The sequence below is a fragment of the Triticum aestivum genome, chromosome 2B (genome assembly GCF_018294505.1).
Source record: "Triticum aestivum cultivar Chinese Spring chromosome 2B, IWGSC CS RefSeq v2.1, whole genome shotgun sequence".
NCBI classification, from domain to species: Eukaryota; Viridiplantae; Streptophyta; class Magnoliopsida; order Poales; family Poaceae; genus Triticum; species Triticum aestivum.
In genome coordinates, this window is record NC_057798.1 from 22,834,372 (window position 1) to 22,852,864 (window position 18,493).

Genomic DNA, 18,493 nt, shown 5'->3' on the forward strand with positions numbered 1-18,493 from the left:
ACACTTCCAATTCTTCCCCCATGTGAGCTTCTCAAAGATAGTTATTAAGTAATTTATATTGTTTATTTCAAAATAGTTGACAGCTTATTTTCATTCTTCAAAGAATGTGCGGAAGATGGTAGACAAAACCCACTACACCGATGGCTCCGAATTCACTTATAAGGAGAAAAATCATCTGATCGCATTTTGTACTGATCTTAAGAATTACAATATCTACAATCGAACTCCTCAACATTATGGTCAATACGTGCCACTAGTGCACGTGTTGAACTACAACAACTACCTTGGAGATACCCTGATAAGATTTTTTTACTATAACGATTCCTAACTACGAAGTTATTACTATGTTTTTCAACAGATAATCCCGAATGATTGTGTGCCTCATCTGATGTATACACATGGTCGCCTTGATGTTTTGAACATACAACCAGGTCATCCTACGAATCTCAACTGTCCATACCGGACTTCTAAAAGAAGTGGAGACATGACAAACAAAGAATGGAAAAAATGTATGGACAATCGTAAGGAGGTTCTTGGAAGCAAAAGGAAGAGAAGCGCAAGAATTGGAGACAGGATGATCTCCATTCTTCATAATGGAGAGTCAGGGTCTATATTATTTTATGCTATTTTACCTTAAGGGTGTTTTGGTCCTACCTGATACTGATGATCATGCGCTAAGAACAATTAAGTAGGGTTGGGTTCGATGACTATGAGGATGATGATCGTATGACTTGTTATTAATAAAGAGTAGAAGTTGTATGATGATGCATGATTAGTAGGACTTGTCATTATATATGATGATGTATGATGCCAGCATGAAGAGTTATTATATATCAGCGGGTGAAATGAACATATCAATAGCGTTGGTAAACCAAGCACGAAGATATAAGAGAGGACACTTCTCTCTATTAGCTAGCTAATAACAACCTAAATTAACCCCCCAAACCCCTAAACCAGCCCCTTTAAAAAAACCTCAGCTCCAGCCAGCTGCTGACGCGTGGATGCCTTTTGGTCCCTGTTTATGTCACCAACCGGGACCAAAGGCCCCCCTGCCTGGGCTGCCCGCAGTGGCCACGTGGAGGCCCATCTGTCCCGGTTCGTGTAAGAACCGGGACTAAAGGCCAAGGGCATTAGTACCGACCTTTTAGTCCCGGTTCTTAAACCGGGACAAAAGGCCCTTACGAACTGGGACAAATGGTCCTTTTTCTACTAGTGATATGAACATAGATGAAACGGCAATCTAAGTAAATCCATCAATGATAGATCCGCCAGAGAAACACCTTGACATGCCCACCGATGATGTTAGACGCACCACTGGGACGGGAACTAGGCAGGGAGAACGTTATTTCATCTTCAAGGAGCCGTCGCCATCTCATTTTCTGAGAAGGACACAAACCCTGACAAAACTTAAAGAAACATAAATGACGAGTCCTCCCGTCGGCAAGGGCCAAAATCCACCACGTCCGATGGCCCTAAGGCCACCGAAGACAAGGTAGACCGGGAGCGGCGCTGGCGGAAGGCAAAGGAAACCTATGTTTCTTTGGAGAGGAGACGGCTGTGTAAGGAGATAATGTATATTTATTTTAACTAGCTATATGTATTCAAGCGTTGCATTTGGGTGCAATGATGTTCTTCGCCAAATATTAACAGGGTGCATGCTTAGGAAACCCTCGGATGCACATGTGTGAGTACGATTAACCGCTATGCTAGAATATATTTTTTGTGAGAAAACTTTCAATCTATTTATCTTTAATCATGGCAGCACAATGAACACCAAAAATAATAAAAATTACATACAGGTCTGCGAATCACCTATCGACGACTACAAGCACTGGAGCGAGCCGATGGCGCGCCGCCATCATCGCCCATCCCTTGCTGGAGCCAGCAAACTTTGTTTAGTAGACAGTCAGGAAGTCGTTCTTCTAAGGCACCATAGAAACAGTGCACCAGAGTAGCAACCAATGCCGATGAAGAAACTCGTAGATCGGAAGTAACAAACCTCTAAACACCCAAACAAAGACGAACGAAGAATGGATCCAAACAGATCCACCAAAGACCAGCACTGATTGAATCCCGCGAGATCTGACAGAGACACACCTCCACACGCCTTCCAACAACGCTAGATGCTGCATCGGGACGGGGATAGAACGTGGGAGACATTATTTCTACTGAGGGGCATCGCCGCCGCCACATAGCTCCAACCATAATGTTGAACCTAACAAGAACGAGAACGGGTCCCTCCTGTTGGCGGGGGGCGAGGTCCTCCGCAGCTCCATGGCCCAAAGGCCATCGGAGATGGGGTGGACCGGTGGTGGCGCCGACGAGAGGGGGAGGAGACCATTGAGATCTTTTCTTGTGAAGGAGGAAAGGAGGGAAAAGGAGGAAAGAGAAATCCAAAAGATCTTTTCTTGTGGAGGATGAAGGACGAAAGAGAGTCCTAGATCTTTTCTTGTGAAGGAGGAATATTTACTTCAATAGAAGTCCAAAATATACTACTTGTGGAAGCCCGCAGCTGGGTTCACGCGGGCGCTACCGGCCTCAGAGCTATGATCACCGGGACGTACTTTCTCTCCTTTGGGGACAAACAACCCTTCTGTTTGCGTGCTTGCTCACATGCTCTCGTTGCCTTCACGCGTTCGGGCTTGGATGACCCTTCCATAGCTGTATTTCCAACTTTTTGTTCTTCCTCTATATCAATGGATAGATACGTGTAACTTTTGCCTATTCGTAAAAAAAAACATATTGAGGCAATGTTATAATGTCAATTGGAAGGTTATGCATGATTATAAGATAATCAAAGCCTTACTGGCAATAATATTTAATATGAACTTTTATTTGTTTTGTACCCGTTGTAATGTGCGGGCTCTTTTGCTAGTCGACCCTAAAAATAATAATCTTGAATACAAATCCATATGCCACACATATGTTTAGGGAAATAAAATAAAGAGAAAGAAAGAAACAATTTTACACCATGGATACAATCTCTTTTTTTTTGCGGGATAATGTGGGTTTTATTCCTCAGAAAAAGAATTACAGTCTGCTAGAACATCATGAGTAACGATGTCTGGCACACGGCGCAACCAACAAGCGGTGCTACCACCAGATCTTCCTATACTAGCTAAACTATGAGCAACTCTATTTTGATGACGCTCAATTTTCAACGGAATAAACCCACGCGAGTCCAGAGTTTTCTTGATCTCCAACATGAGATGACCGTATGCAGAACGGTCCAACGAGTCATCAGTCAATGCAGCAACAACGGTCGCGTTATCGGATTGGATCACAATTGGCAATTCTGACCGTTGTATACTCATTGACAATCCTTCAAGAATAGCGCTAATCTCCGCTTCAAGGGCATCTTTGCAGTTGAACAGGTACCGATAAGCCGAGAAGATAACCTCCCCCTCGGAATCCCTAAGCACCATGCCGGACCCAGCTAGTCCTGTCTCCTTCACAAATGATCCATCCGTAGATAGTGCGACCCATCCCAGGGGAGGTTTTGGCCAGGGTGCACGTTTAGCACTAATAGGAGCCGGGATGGCCACCTGTTCATCCACGGTCATTTTTCCTTTAATGATATCCTCAATGCTGTGCTTCTGGGCCTGATTGAAAGAAGATAAATAGCTGCATAAAAAGTCTTTTGTGATGTCAAGCGGTGGAATGGCTTTATGGTGCAACTGGTCATTCCGTACAGACCATATACGCCAAAGCAACATGATAATCATTGCGCGTATCTTCTCTGTCCTATCCGCAAGCAGTGACATTAACCATTCCGGCCCCGTGTAGATTAACTCATCATTAGTCGGGAGTGGCCAAACCTGCCTCATTGTATTCCATATCGCGACAGAGCTTGGACATGTTATTAATGCATGAAATGAGTCATCCTTTGAATCTCCGCACAGCCGACAAACTTCAGATTCGCTAATGTGATGCTTTACTTTGCATGCTGCAGTAGCTAAGACGCCAACCGAGACCTTCCATGCAAATGTTCGCATTTTATGTGGTACTCGGGCCTTCCACACCCAGTTCCAACAGGCGCGATCCCCCTCGGGTCTTGAGCTGCTAGCACCTGGGTTGTGACGTCGTATGTGCTCCTGCATCGCCCAATGGTAGGCCGATTTGACTGAGAATTGCCCGAACTTGCCCGGAAACCATGCAAGAAAATCATCATCCTGGCTCGGTGATGTTCGAATGCTCCGGATCACTTGCACGTCTACCGGCCAAAAATGTTCATTTAGAAGATCAATATTCCAATTACCTCTATGATCAAGAAACTCAGAAACTCTGTTCAGTTGACATCTTCTTTTTGGGGTAATTGGTTTTAGCACAGGCCCTCTTGGGATCCATGAATCTCGCCAAGTTCTGATACTATTGCCGTTACCCACTCTCCAGATCATGCCTTTTTTCACCAGCTCCAGCCCATGTTCTATACCTCTCCAGATAGCAGAAGCATTGCCGGTAAACACAGTGTCCACCAAGCTGCATGAAGGGTAATATTTGGCACACAACAGTCTCGCGACTAAACTTTCGGGGTGTTCAATTAATCTCCATGCCTGCTTGGCTAGGAGAGCTTGGTTAAAAGCTCTCATGTCCCTGAATCCCATTCCACCCATAGCTTTGGGTAGTATCATTTTATCCCAAGCAAGCCATGTCATTTTCCTCTTCCCATTCTCCACACCCCATCAGTATTGCCTTATCATGCGGGTCAAGTCATCACAAACAGACATGGGCAATTTAAAAACACTCATAACATATGTAGGTATTGCTTGTGCAACTGCCTTAATAAGAACTTCTTTACTTGCCATGGACATATACCTCTCGCTCCAATCCACTAGCCTCTTGCTCAACTTGGCTTGAAGTGGTTCTAATTTACCTTTGTTCATTCTCCCCTCTGGGACCGGAAGACCCAGGTATTTTGGTTCAAATACTTCCTGAGCAACTCCCAATATATTTTTAACTTCATTTGAGGTCGTCAATGGGAAATTGTCTGCAAACAAGATGGAACACTTCGACGGGTTAATGAGTTGTCCCGTAGCCTCCGCATATGTGTTCAACACCCCCTTGACAATTGTCGCTTGTTCAGAACTCGCATGAAAGAAGAGCAATGTATCATCCGCAAACAGAAGATGAGAAATTTCCGGAGCTCTTCTACAAATTTTTAATGCTTCTAAGCCATCATCTCGCATTGCTTTATGTAACAAGGCGGACAAAGCATCAGCCACAAAAAGAAATAAGAAAGGTGATAAAGGATCACCTTGTCGAAGTCCCCTTGTCGGTGTAAACTGGGCCAACAACTTCCCATTAAACTTGACTGAATACTTCACTGATTTAACACATTCCATGATCCGGCTCACCCATGTACCTGAGAAGCCCCACTTCAGAAGTGCCTTCTCCAAGAAATCCCAATCGACGCGATCGTGAGCCTTCGAAAGATCCAACTTGTACGCACAATAACTCTGACTTTGAAGAGCAGATTGGATATGATGTATACACTCAAAGGCAATAATTGTATTATCAGTGATAAGTCTCCCTGGTATGAATGCACTTTGGTTCTCCGAAATAAGATCCGAGAGAAGGGGCCACAGTCGGTTTACCAAACATTTGGAAACAATCTTATATATGACATTACAGAGACTAATAGGTCTAAAATCCTTCAGGTCAGCCGGTGAATTTACCTTGGGGATAAGAACTATAGCCGTGTCATTGACTCCTGCTGGCATCTTTCCGGTTGCAAAAAATTCCAATACGGCTGCCGTAATCTCCTCCTTCAATATGTTCCAGTTCCGTTGAAAAAACCTCGCTGGGAAACCATCCGGTCCCGGCGCCTTAATGGGGCCAATTTGGAATAGCGCATCCGCCACTTCCTTCTCCGTGAATGGCGCATCAAGTAACTCATTCATATGGGGTGTAACCTTTGTATCGATACACCCTAAAAGAGCCTCATATGACAAGGTAGGATCCTTAGTGTACAACTCCTGAAAATAAGAGCTAGCCATACGCTCCATGTCACTAGGAATAGAACTCCATGTACCATCACTTTTGCGCAGTCGCCTGATAAGATTCTTCCTAGCACGCCACACTGCCTTCCTATGGAAATATTGTGTGTTCCTGTCCCCCTCCTTTAACCAAGTGATACGTGACCGTTGAAGCCACAACATCTCCTCACGGTACAAAAGTTCATCCAAAACAAACATCTTTTCTTTAATCACCGCTCTCTCTTCATTATTTAATTGCAAATCCTCTAGTTCTGTCGCAAGCGTTCAATCTGTTTAGAGACATGACCAAAATGTTCTCGACTCCATTCCTTCAGTTCTGTCATAACTGTTTTGAGATTTGCAGCAACCTCTCCTAAGTTGCTAGCTTTCTTTTTAGACCAAGCATTAGCTATTACACCGGGGAGAGCAGAATGCCTCTCCCACATAATTTCGTATCTTGCACCACTTCTCCATCGTGAGTACGGTTCCTGCGATTCCATCTGGATCAACAACGGTGCATGGTCTGAAACTGGCGACACAAGATGTCGCACCCAAGCGGCTGGGAACAAATCTCTCCATGCCTCATCCGAGCACCCTCGATCTAACCGTACTTGGACGTTCCTATTACCAAACTGATTGTTATTGTATGTAAAAGGGACTCCCACAAATCCCATATCCATCAACTCGCAGACTTCCAAACAATCCCCAAAAGCCTCCATCTGAGCCGGACTACGTTGTGTGCTTGATAGATGTTCATGTTGCCACATACATTCATTGAAGTCTCTGCATACGAGCCACGGATCATTTGAGACCCCTCGCAACCTAGTAAGGTGATTCCATATGTTTCTTCTGTTCTCGACCCTAGGTTCTCCATAAACAAATGTAACCCGCCATTGTTTATCTATCCCGGATCAAATACCTGTACATCTATGAATCTTGCACAAGCCTCCAGAACTGTCACCTGCAACGGCTCATCCCAAAACAGACCAAGTCCACCTCCTTTCCCAACTGAATCAACACCTCGGAAGCCACGGAGCCCAAGTCTCCATCACAGTTTCTCTACTTTTACAGCAGTCTGTCTCGTCTCACAGAGAAAGACGAGTCGGGGTGAATTAGCCCTAACCAGGGCTAGTAAGTCACGAACTGTCCGGCGGTTTCCCACGCCCCGACAGTTCCAAACAAGATAGTTCATTGCTCCCAGCAATATTTGCACGAACCAAATCTGATAACCAAAGCCAACCACTCCCGTGAGGCCACACACCAGCACAAGGCTATGGTAATCCCAGGATCAGAACAATACTAGACAGCTTGATGGAACAAGCCGACTAGGAAACAAGACGACACCTTGGTCATGAAGCAACGTTCACGCAGGAGTCGGAGAAAAAACAGCCGAATTGACGAGCAGACCGGCTGGAGATGATGACGATCCACCTGCCGCACAGCGGAGGGGTCGGACTGGGCAGCGGCGACGCCGCCGCCGAAGTGGCGGCCGGCGGCGGCCGCAAGACCTAGATCGCCTTTTCTATCGCCAGACCTTCACGAAAATAACGCTTCGTGTCTCTTCGTTGCAAGACATGGATACAATCTCTTTAACTATACCCAACAAAGCGAGCATCAAATCAAAATCTCCTACACATCACACAACTAGACATACATACTTTTATGGTAATCACTAGTCTCTACTCTTATCTCTATCTTCTCTCTACTAATAAAGGGAGGTAATATTCTTGGTCGCTTTCGTTTTTGAGTTTTTTTTTTTTTTGCGAGAACGTCGTTTGATGAGTCGGCTGGGATCGAGCCTCCGTTCACGCAAACCTTATTCAGTGCATTCAACGCCCGTTATAGGGTTCTTCGCAAAGGGGCGCACACCTCTGTTTAATACTGCAAAAAATAGCCCTCGCGTCTGATTCGAACATGCAGCCTCCACGTTTGATTCTAGCTACAATAGCCACCTAGGCAACCAACATGGTGTGATTTTTTCCCTCGTTTTTCCTATTTTCTTCCTTCCTCTATTCTTTTTTATTTTTTCTTGTTCCGTTTTTCTTTCTTTTCTTAAAATGTGTGAACTTTTTTAACAAAATATATGAATTTTTTTCCAAAATTCGGTGAATATTGTTTGAATTTGTGAACTTCTTTCCAAATTGATGAACTTTTCCCAAATTCATGTATTTTTTGAAAATTGGTGATTTTTTTTATCAAAATCAGGCGGAATTTTTTATCCAAATCGGGTGAACTATTTCTCAAACTCCAGTGAACATTTTTTCAAGATTTATTAACATTTTTGTAATTCGTGTACTTAAAAAAATCAATGAACTATTTTTCAAAATCTGATAAACTTTTTTTTATCAAAAAATGAACTGTTTTGTAAGTCCGTGAACTTTTTGCAAAATCCGCCGAATTAATTTTTTATCAAAATATATTAACAGTTTTTTTAAAATCCGTGAACTTTTTTGTAATTCGTGAACTTTGTTTCAAATTTAATGAAATTTTTTGATTTCGTGAACATTTCTTTTGAATATCTGTGAACTTTGTTTTAATTTGTGAATTCTCTTTGTAGTTTACATTTTTTCAAATAAATATATTGTGACTAAAACAAGTTCAAATAGAGTTGTTTTCGGATATAAGACATCAAATTGATTTCAGGGCAGTGGTTATTGTGCCAAGTGCAACGAAGTAGGCATATGGGTTCGATCCCCACGTCTCACAGAAAAATAGAGTTGTGGATTTTCTTTCCTGGCCGTGAATGGCTATTTTTTTTTAAATAATACATTTTTTATATTAAATTTCGGAAATATTACGCGTAATTATATTTTTGAAAATATTAGCCAATCGGCCTACTGCTGACCGATTGGATCCAGTCGGCCTACTGCTGGCCGATTGGCCCCCAGTCGGCTCACTGCCGGCTGATTGGATCCAGTCAGCCCACTACTGGCCGATTGGCCCCAGTCGGCCCACTGCTAGCCGATTGGCTCGCAGTGTGATTCCTCTAGGCCGACAGGTGCATGCACCCATTTATCTGTTGAATAGGTATTTGAATAATGTTGAAGAAGTATTTGAAAAAAAATGTTGATCATGCATGTAAAAATGTTAATCAAGCATTTAAAAAAATATTGAACAAGTATTTTAAAGATGTTGAACAAATATTTGAAAACTGTTGAATATGTATTTGAAAAATATTAAAGAAGCATTTAAAAAATGTTGATCATGTATATAAAAATGTTAATCAAGCATTTGTGTTGAACAAGTATTTGAAAAAATATTAATCATTTATATAAAAATGTTGAACAAGTATTTATAAAAATGTTGATCATGTATATAAAAATGTTGAAAAAGTATTTGAAAATATGTTGAACAAGTATTTAAAAAATATTAAACAAGTACTTTAAAAAAATTGAACAAGTATTTGAAAAAATGTTTAACATCTGGAAGCTGGTGGGGTAGTTATTAGCTTTGTTGGGGATCGATGCCTGGTCTCCATGGCAATCACCAGTGCAGCTAACCACCCCATTAGTTTCCAGTTACTGGTTAGAAAAGGGACCGCGACCAAGTAGAGGCGACTGAGCCGGTCTTCTCCATTATTTCTTTTTTTTCTTTTTTTCTATATTATTTTTTCAATACTTGTTCAATTTTCTTAAAATACTTGTCCAATTTTTTTTCAAATACTTGTTCAACATTTTTATATACATGATAAACATTTTTACAAATACTTGTTCAACATTTTTTTTACATGATCAATATTTTTTGAAATACTTGTTCAACATTTTTTTCAAATACTTCTTCAACATTTGTTGCAAATGCTTGATTAACATTTTTATATATACATGATCAACATTTTTTAAAATACTTCTTCAACATTTTTCAAATACCTATTCAACAGTTTTCAAATATTTGTTCAACCTTTTTCAAATTCTTGTGCAACATTTTTTTTTTCAAATGCTTAACTAACATTTTTGTATGCATGATCAAATTATTTTCAAATACTTCTTCAACATTTTTCAAATATCTATTCAACAGATAGATGGGTGCATGCACCTGTCGGCCTATAGAAAGTAGACTGGGTGCCAATCGGCCAGTAGTGGGCCGACTGGGGCCAATTGGCCAGCAGTGGGCCGACTGGATCCAATCGGTCGGCAGTTGGCCGACTGGGGGCCAATCGGTCAGCAGTAGGCTGACTGGATCCAATCGGTCAGCAGTAGGCCATTGGGTAATATTTTAAAAAATATAATTACGGCGTAATATTTCTGAAATTTAATATAAAAAATATATTATTTAAAAAAATTAGCACGTGAATGATGCTAGCTGGCCCAATGCCGCTCGCCTTTGAGGGCCAACTAGCCTAAGCGGCGCTGAGGGCGCCGAACATGACCTCCGAGAAATCACTAATTAAAAGGTACTCTTTGCAAAGATCACTCCCACCTCCCCAGGTTACGACATGTAGCGCACTGCATGTTCGCCACTTGTCGTAACCTGTGAGTTTTTCCTTTTGCCATATATTCGTATATTCAAAATGTTTTATATCTTAAATCGTGCATCCAAATCTCGAACCGTTTGCACCGTTGGATTCCATGTGTCGAGATCTTTAAACCACATCCCATGTTGAGAGGTTTCGACGAATTTTTTTCACAAAAACAACGAAGCGGGTGGACTATTTTTTCTCACAACTGTGGCTGTCATGGAAAAAAAATAAGACACTTGCTTCCCTTTTTTTCTGAGAGGCACAACTGTGTCTCTCGCGAAAGCAAATCAGTGCCTCCGCGAGAAGTAAATCTATGCCTCTCGTGGAAGCAAATTTGTGCCTCCACGAGAACTAAATATGTGCCTCTTATGGAAGGAAAAATATAAATAAAACATATTTTTTTTCCTTTTCTAACAGGCATGACTGTGCCTCTCACGGAAGCAAATCTGTGCCTCCACGAGAAGTAAATGCATGCCTATCAGGGAAGGTAAAAAGAGAAAACACATATTTTTCCTTTTCCTTTTTCGTTCCAAGGAGAAGAAGAGGCGAGGTGAGCGCGGACCTACTTGTTCGGATGCTTTAGAAAGATATATTGAAAGGACATGAAGTAGGATGAATGTTCACTTCATGGAGGCAAACATGCGCCTATTAACCCTCTGCAAGCAGCAAAACTTAGTTCAGAGGTTGGCTATCAAGTCAGACATAAGATGCCCATAAAAACCAAGTGGAAGGAGTAAAATGTAGAGGCGAACAAGTATATGCTTTGTGAAGTTTTTAACTCACTGTAGATCAGACATGAAATGAATCTCTTTTGCAATTGTACCATACCCCATCTTTTTATCTTCCTATTTTAAGTGTTGTAACATGCATGTGTGTATGATGTCTACAGCTAAAGTTGAGTTTTCAGAGAATGCTAAATTGGCCAAAGCAGTGACTGATTGTATCATTACGAAAAGCGTGCAGTCACACAGACACCACTCAAGGCGAAATTTTATAGTAAGGTTAAAAATCTTATTGAGGAGCAAGCGTTCAAGTTGAAGTAAGTGACTATTACAGATAAAGATTGGATAGATCTTGTAAAATAGTGGAAGAATGAGCACTACCAGATAATTCATGCTTAATCTGACAGATTCAACTTCTACTATACCATGTGGTCAAAACTAAATTTATGCTTCAATCCATAGTAGATATGTGCCAAGAATAAATCAAACCAAAGTGTTGTGAAGCTCCCCCATAAAACTGGCTCTAGAAGCTACATTGCAACTGATCACAGTATGGGAAGCACTCCAGCTTTGTACATACAAATTACTATATCTTTTCATAGCCCGCGGCAACAATGTTCATCATATCATGTTTGATTTACTAGTGTAACTAGCAAGATGCCCGTGCAATGCACGTAACATCAAGATGCATTTGTATGAGTAGTTTATCTTGTGAGAGAAAAGTATGAACAACGGAAGGCCTTATTTGCAAATGTGGAGAGGGGTGTGGGTACCTTTTTGCAAAATTGTCATAGTTTCCTTCCTATCTGTCAGATATAAATCGGACGGTCTATATTGCAGGATGGCAGGCACACCATCATGACCAACTCTATTTTTTATAAGAGTAGAGTAGATGAGAAAAACCAGAAACCTACACCTGTTCAATATTTTGAAGCAACCCACACCAGAAAAAAAGGATGGGGTGATGAGTGAGACTGCAACAATACAATCGCAAGCGTTCTGCAATTTCTGGATTTCATATGTAATGTGCCACCCAAAATATTATGTTTGTAACACCGTGCCAACAATGCTTTTGCCATATTGGAGAAGAAAATGAAAGACAAGAAATGCACAACTCCACCAGAAGGTGAAGAGTCAAAAACAGATGTGCAGTTTGTTGCAAAGGTTTTCAAGGGCGTTTCCAAGCATTTCACGTCCCTTGCCGGCATGAGAGAGTCATCTATCTCCAGGCAGAAGACAACCTCTCATAAACGCATTGGAGAGTTTGCTGAGAGGCTTGCTACTACCTCTTGAGAATGCATTGGTTTTCCCTTGAAGAGGAAAGTGTGACCTAGCAAAGTATCGTAAGTATTTCCCTCAGTTTTTGAGAACCAAGGTATCAATCCGGTAGGAGACTACACGCAAATCACCTAGTACCTGCACAAACAATCAAGAACCTTGCAACCAACGCGATAAAGGGGTTGTCAATCCCTTCATGTCCACTTGCAAAAGTGAGATCTGATAAAGATAATAAAATAAATATTATTGGTATTTTTGTTGTATAGATTGGAAAAGTAAATATTGCAACATAAATAGTAAACTAGAATTGTAGATCAGAAACTTATATGATGTAAAGTAGACCCAGGGGCCATAGGTTTCACTAGTGGCTTCTCTCATGATAGCATACATTACGGTGGGTGAACAAATTACTGCCGAGCAATTGATAGAAAAGTGCATAGTTATGAGAATATCTAGGCATGATCATGTACATAGGCATCACGTCCGTGACAAGTAGATCGAAACGATTCTGCATCTACTACTATTACTCCACACATCGACCGCTATCCAGCATGCATCTGGAGTATTAAGTTCATAAGAACGGAGTAACGCATTAGGCAAGATGACATGATGTTGAGGGATAAACTCAAGCAATATGATATAAACCCCATCTTTTTATCCTCGATGGCAACAATACAATACGTGTCGGTTCCCTTTCTGTCACAGGGATCGAGCACCGCAAAGCTAAGCACTTCTCCCACTGTAAGAAAAATCAATCTAGTAGGCCAAACGAAACCGATATTTCGAAGAGACTTGCAAAGATATTAAATCATGCATATAAGAATTCAGAGAAGAACCAAACATTGTTCATAGATAATCTTGATCATAAACCCACAATTCATCGGATCTCCACAAACACACCGCAAAAAGAACTACATCGAATAGATCTCCAAGAACATCGTGGAGAACTTTGTATTGAGATCCAAAGAGAGAAGAAGCCATCTAGATAATACCAATGGACCCGAAGGTCTGTGGTAAACTACTCACACAAGGTTGTCAAAATCGTGATCCTGAATCGGATCGGAGGTGTTCTCGTAGGATCGCAAATCGTAGAATCAGCATAGAATCTAAGATCCTACCTGATTCTACCAAAAAGTACGTTTTCATAATTTCCCGTTTATTTAAAAGGTTGGATGAGTGTATATGTTACAGTTTACAACCTATTTTGAATAATTAATGCATATCCTTGTACATGAACATGTTTTCAATATAAAATTAACAAAAACAAGCCATGAAAAATAAATATCAAAATATTCTGAACCTCAAATTAAAAGTGGCATACTGACATGTCCAAAAGCAAACAAAGGGCATCCAATCCAAATTTTCGACAAGCACAAAGGTTTTAACCAACTAGAAATAGAAGCCAACTTAATCAGTACAAGTCGTCTAAGTTGATATCATCGTCCTCATTCATAGGTGGTATTGTACCACTAGAACTCCCAACACAGTACGAGGAAGGTCCTGAATTGTTGCCATCAAGAACATTTTGCTCACTGGTATTGTTGTTTTCACCATCAGCATCTTCATAAGTAGGTGCATCAAGATCTTGATCCATCCCAAGATCACCATCACCTATGAAAAATCCAAAATAATAGTCAGTAACTATGTAAAAGGAACATGGAAGAATAATAAACTTGCTTCATCAAAAGAACTTTTCGTACGTGTTTCAGCTAGGCTGTTGACAATATTTTCTACATCATTTTCAATGTCACTTTCATTTTCTTTGTCCATAGCAGCTTCGTTATGAGCAATCCTCTCAAGAGAACGGATCCATTCCTTTTGTGGAGGAAGGACAGGCTCTTCTTTTTCAGTTATCCATTCATCATCAGAAGAGACATCATCAATATCATATTCCACAACCTGTCTTTGCCTTCTGCGTTGTCTGCTCATCAGTTTGGAATTGTACATGACAAAAACTAAATCATTCATCCTATCTTGGTGCAGACGATTTCTTTTCTTTGAGTGAACCTACACAAGGTTGAGAAGTTAGCATTAGTATATGTTTCATATAATATCGCCTAGACTAGAGAGTGCATGACATTGATTCTTACTTGCTCAAATGTACTCCAGTTCCGCTCACAACCTGACGAACTACAAGTTAAGCTCAGTACTCTGATTGCAAACCTCTGCAACTCAGGGCAATCATCTCCATACGAATCCCACCAATCAGCTGGCTTTTTTTTGTTCTTGTCATAATAGCCGATTGCATTCCAAATAGGCCCTCGGCACTCCTAAATGAATCAATCTGCAGATCTATCTTGATTCTTTCATCTAAATCTGGAACCATCTTTTCAAGACAAGTGTACAGGCCACGTTTTACTTCAGCCGGCTTGAAATTATCACTATAGTGGCATTGTGGATTCAAATAATATGCAGCAGCATGCAAAGGCCTATGAAGTTGTGTACGCCATCTCTCATCAATTATATTAAATATTGGATTGTAGCTGATCAAGAAAATTGAAATGGTCAAACTTAACTACAATAAGATTAAGATAGCATATCTATAAGCTGCAATTAAGAATTACTAAGTCAGTACAGTAACATACCTTTTCTTCACATTGTTAAAATTTTGCTTTATTTTATCTTTTGCACGATCCATCTCATCATAGATGAACGGCATTGCTGGCTTCTCATCTGAATCCACCAATCGAAGAACTTTTATAATTGGGAGTGCAGCCTTCAGACATGTGGCAACATTAGGCCAAAACCCACGGCTATCCAAAACAATTCCTTGAACGACCTTCCCTTCTGCAGAATTAAATCTACTACCCCTCCACTTTGTTGAAGTGAACATATTGATTAATGCGCCCTTGTGCTCATGCAAACAACCCAAAGTCAAATAGGCAGTAGCAAATCTTGTCACTGCTGGCCTAACTAAATCCTTCCCTCCAGTGAACTCTCTCAACCAAGAAATAACCATTGCTCTAGAATAAATATACGTGGTGATTTTTCTGCCCTTTGTAATGGTTGTCTGATGCATCTTAATTTTCTTTTCAAAATCCTCAAGAATTAAATCAATACAATGAGCTGCAAATGGAGTCCAAAATAATTTTTTCCTCTTTTCCATCAATAGCTCACCAGCTGCTTTATAGTTAGCGGCATTGTCCGTTACAATTTGAACAACATTATCTTCTCCTACTTGCTCAACAATATCATCTAACATTTCAAACACTTTGTCCGCTGTCTTGGAAATGTCAGAAGTATCGACTGAGGCGAGAAAGACAGTACCTTTGGGGCTATTCACTAAAAAGTTGCAGATGGACCTTTTCTTTTTATCTGTCCATCCATCAGACATAATTGTACATCCTGTCTTTTTCCACTCTTCTTTGTATTCAGAGAGCAAATTCATTGTTCTCTTAACTTCCAGCTTGAGAAATTTTACCCTCACTTCATGATATGATGGAGGTTTAAAACCTTTACCAAAGTTTCCAATCATTTCAATCATCTTTATAAATTCTGGGTCCTTGACAACATTAAATGAGATAGAATTGGTATAGAAGACCCGACAAATTTGAGCACAAACCTCTTCTCTCTCTTCTTTCTTGTAAAACTGATTCACCGTTGTTTGGGCTCTGCGCTTGTTAGCGAAACGATTTGTCGCAGCCTCATCTTCATTGTTATCAGCAGGAGTATTCTCCTTCGAACATGCACCCGTCTCCTCCATTTCTGTGTTAAACTTCCTCTTCTTTGCATCATTCTTCTCTGCTTGGACCCCCAGAAGTTTGAGAAACTTTTTTCGAACATCATCGGGAACTTTTTCGCAAGGCTCGACATTAAACCTTGTCCCAGCCAAGTGATGCTTCAGTCTGTAGACACCTCCACCTTTAACTAGAAGGCAATATTTGCATCTTGTTGTCCTCTTCTCAGCATCAACTTCTTCTCCATGTTCCCAGCCAGGGTCAGTCCGATTCCCACGAGCATTCCTCCTCTTAGGCTTACTACTTTCGGTTGGGACAGCAGTTGACATTTTTCCTTGTACAAATAAAAGATTTACAAGAGTTAGATAACAAGCTAGCTTATTTAATCTTCTACGTAGTTCATCAATTAGTAAATACGTACTAGTAGGTAGTAGCTAACCTGTGCAAGTGTGCCACGAATCAAGGATGTTCCTCAATCTTTGATGGTTGCTGTTTCACTAGTCGTCAATAGTGATTAAGACGAGTAAGAGGACGAGCTACCTATCTAATCTAATTATTTAATCTTGAACATGCTTCATCAGTATGTACGTACGTACATACCAGTAGTAGTAGTAGCTAACCTGTGCAACGAATGAAAGATGTTACTCGATCTTTGATGGTTGCTGCTTCACTCGTCGTCGATGGAGAGCGTGCTGAAGACGATGACACGTGGAACACTGCCAGCCAACACTCGTCGAGGAAGCCGTGCGTGTTGCCGACGGCCAGCGGCCGGCGGCCTGTAGCCCTAGAAGCCGCCAGAGAGAGAAAATGAGATCGGGATAGGAATACGAGCAGACGGCCGCCACAGATCGGGAAGGAATTTAGGGTAAAATATTGAAGCTGGACCAGACTATCCACCGTACAACATGGATAGACGGCCAAGATTGAAACAAAAGTTTTAGTCGCTCAGGATCTGTACTGGCTCGCGATTCCACACGACCCCACGACTTGAAGCGCGATCCAGTAGCGACCCTACTGTATACGATCTTTTAAACGACTTGGGTCGTATTGCCTTGTGTAGAATCTCGGAATCGTAAGATTCTAAGACTAAAATCTAGATTTTGACAACCTTGCTCACACATCATCGAAGAGGCTATGGTGTTGATGTAGAAGCCCTCCGTGATCGAATCCCCCTTCGGCTGATCGCCGGAAAAGGCCCCAAGATGGGATCTCACGGGTACAGAAGGTTGTGGCGGTGGAAAAGTGGTTTTGTGGCTCCCCTAGATGTTATCAGGGTATAACAGTATATATAGGCGAAAGAAGTAGGTCGGTGCAGCTACGAGGGGCCCACGAGGGTGGGGAGCGCGCCTACCCCCTGGGCGTGCCCTCCTGCCTCGTGGCCGCCTCGTTGCTTCCTTGACTTCCACTCCAAGTCTCCTGGATTGCATTTGTTCCAACAAAAGATCCTCGCGAAGGTTTTGTTCCGTTTGATATTCCTTTTCTGCGAAACACTAAAATAGGCAAAAAAAACAGCATTTTGCACTGGGCCTTCGGTTAATAGGTTAGTCCCAAAAATAATATAAGAAGGTATATTACAGCCCATTAAGCATCCAAAACAGATAATATAATAGCATGGAACAATCAAAAACTATAGATACGTTGGAGACTTATCACTTGCAACTCATGCCCTAGCTGCAAGATCAGCAGTTGATAGCTATTACGAAGAGCTGAATGCTAGAATGGCAGCGCAACAACAGAAAATTAAAGAGATGAAAACAATGCAGCTGGATGAAATTGCAGCACTCAAGAAGGCACAAGAGGATAAAACAACTTCTATGAAATAGAAGCAATCACAATTGGGAGGAACTTTAGGTTTCCTCTTAAGGATGGAGAGCGGCTCTGATAAACGCATGTCACAACCTACTTTTGGGAGCTATAACAACAGCATGCCGCAACCCACTTTGGGGGCTTTGAAAAATGCATGCCACGACACTGATGGTGGTCTTCTGCATCCAGAAACTTATGGTTGTCCCTTATTATATTTTTTAATGTGTGCTATTTTGTCGGTTTCCTTTTATGTCGTGTGTGATACTTCCTCAGTTGCCTGATCATTATTACAACTGTGTTAAGCATGTCTGTTTTCAGCGTTAGTGAAAGTCATTTCATTCGAATATTTAAATTTTACTAATTTTTAAATTTAAATTTGGTAGGCAGTTGCAACAATGAATAAACTGTGACGGTAATTATGACAGAAATGCGTGCCGTCACCAGCTTCCGGACCCACATGTAAGCAGCTGTCGGCGTCCTGGGAACGGGGTCCCCAGACTTGCCTTCCTACGGCCCATGGCGTGGCTCCACCAGCGGCCCTGTACGACCCATCTTCACCAGCAAACACTCAAGACCCTC

The 18,493-nt window shown here is 41.4% G+C and overlaps 1 pseudogene; it reads right to left on the bottom strand.

The window, feature by feature from the left end:
- Positions 1–13,737: 13,737 nt before the first annotated feature.
- LOC123040075 (uncharacterized) lies at positions 13,738–17,084 on the bottom strand (annotated as a pseudogene).
- Between the last annotated feature and the right edge of the window lie 1,409 nt (positions 17,085–18,493).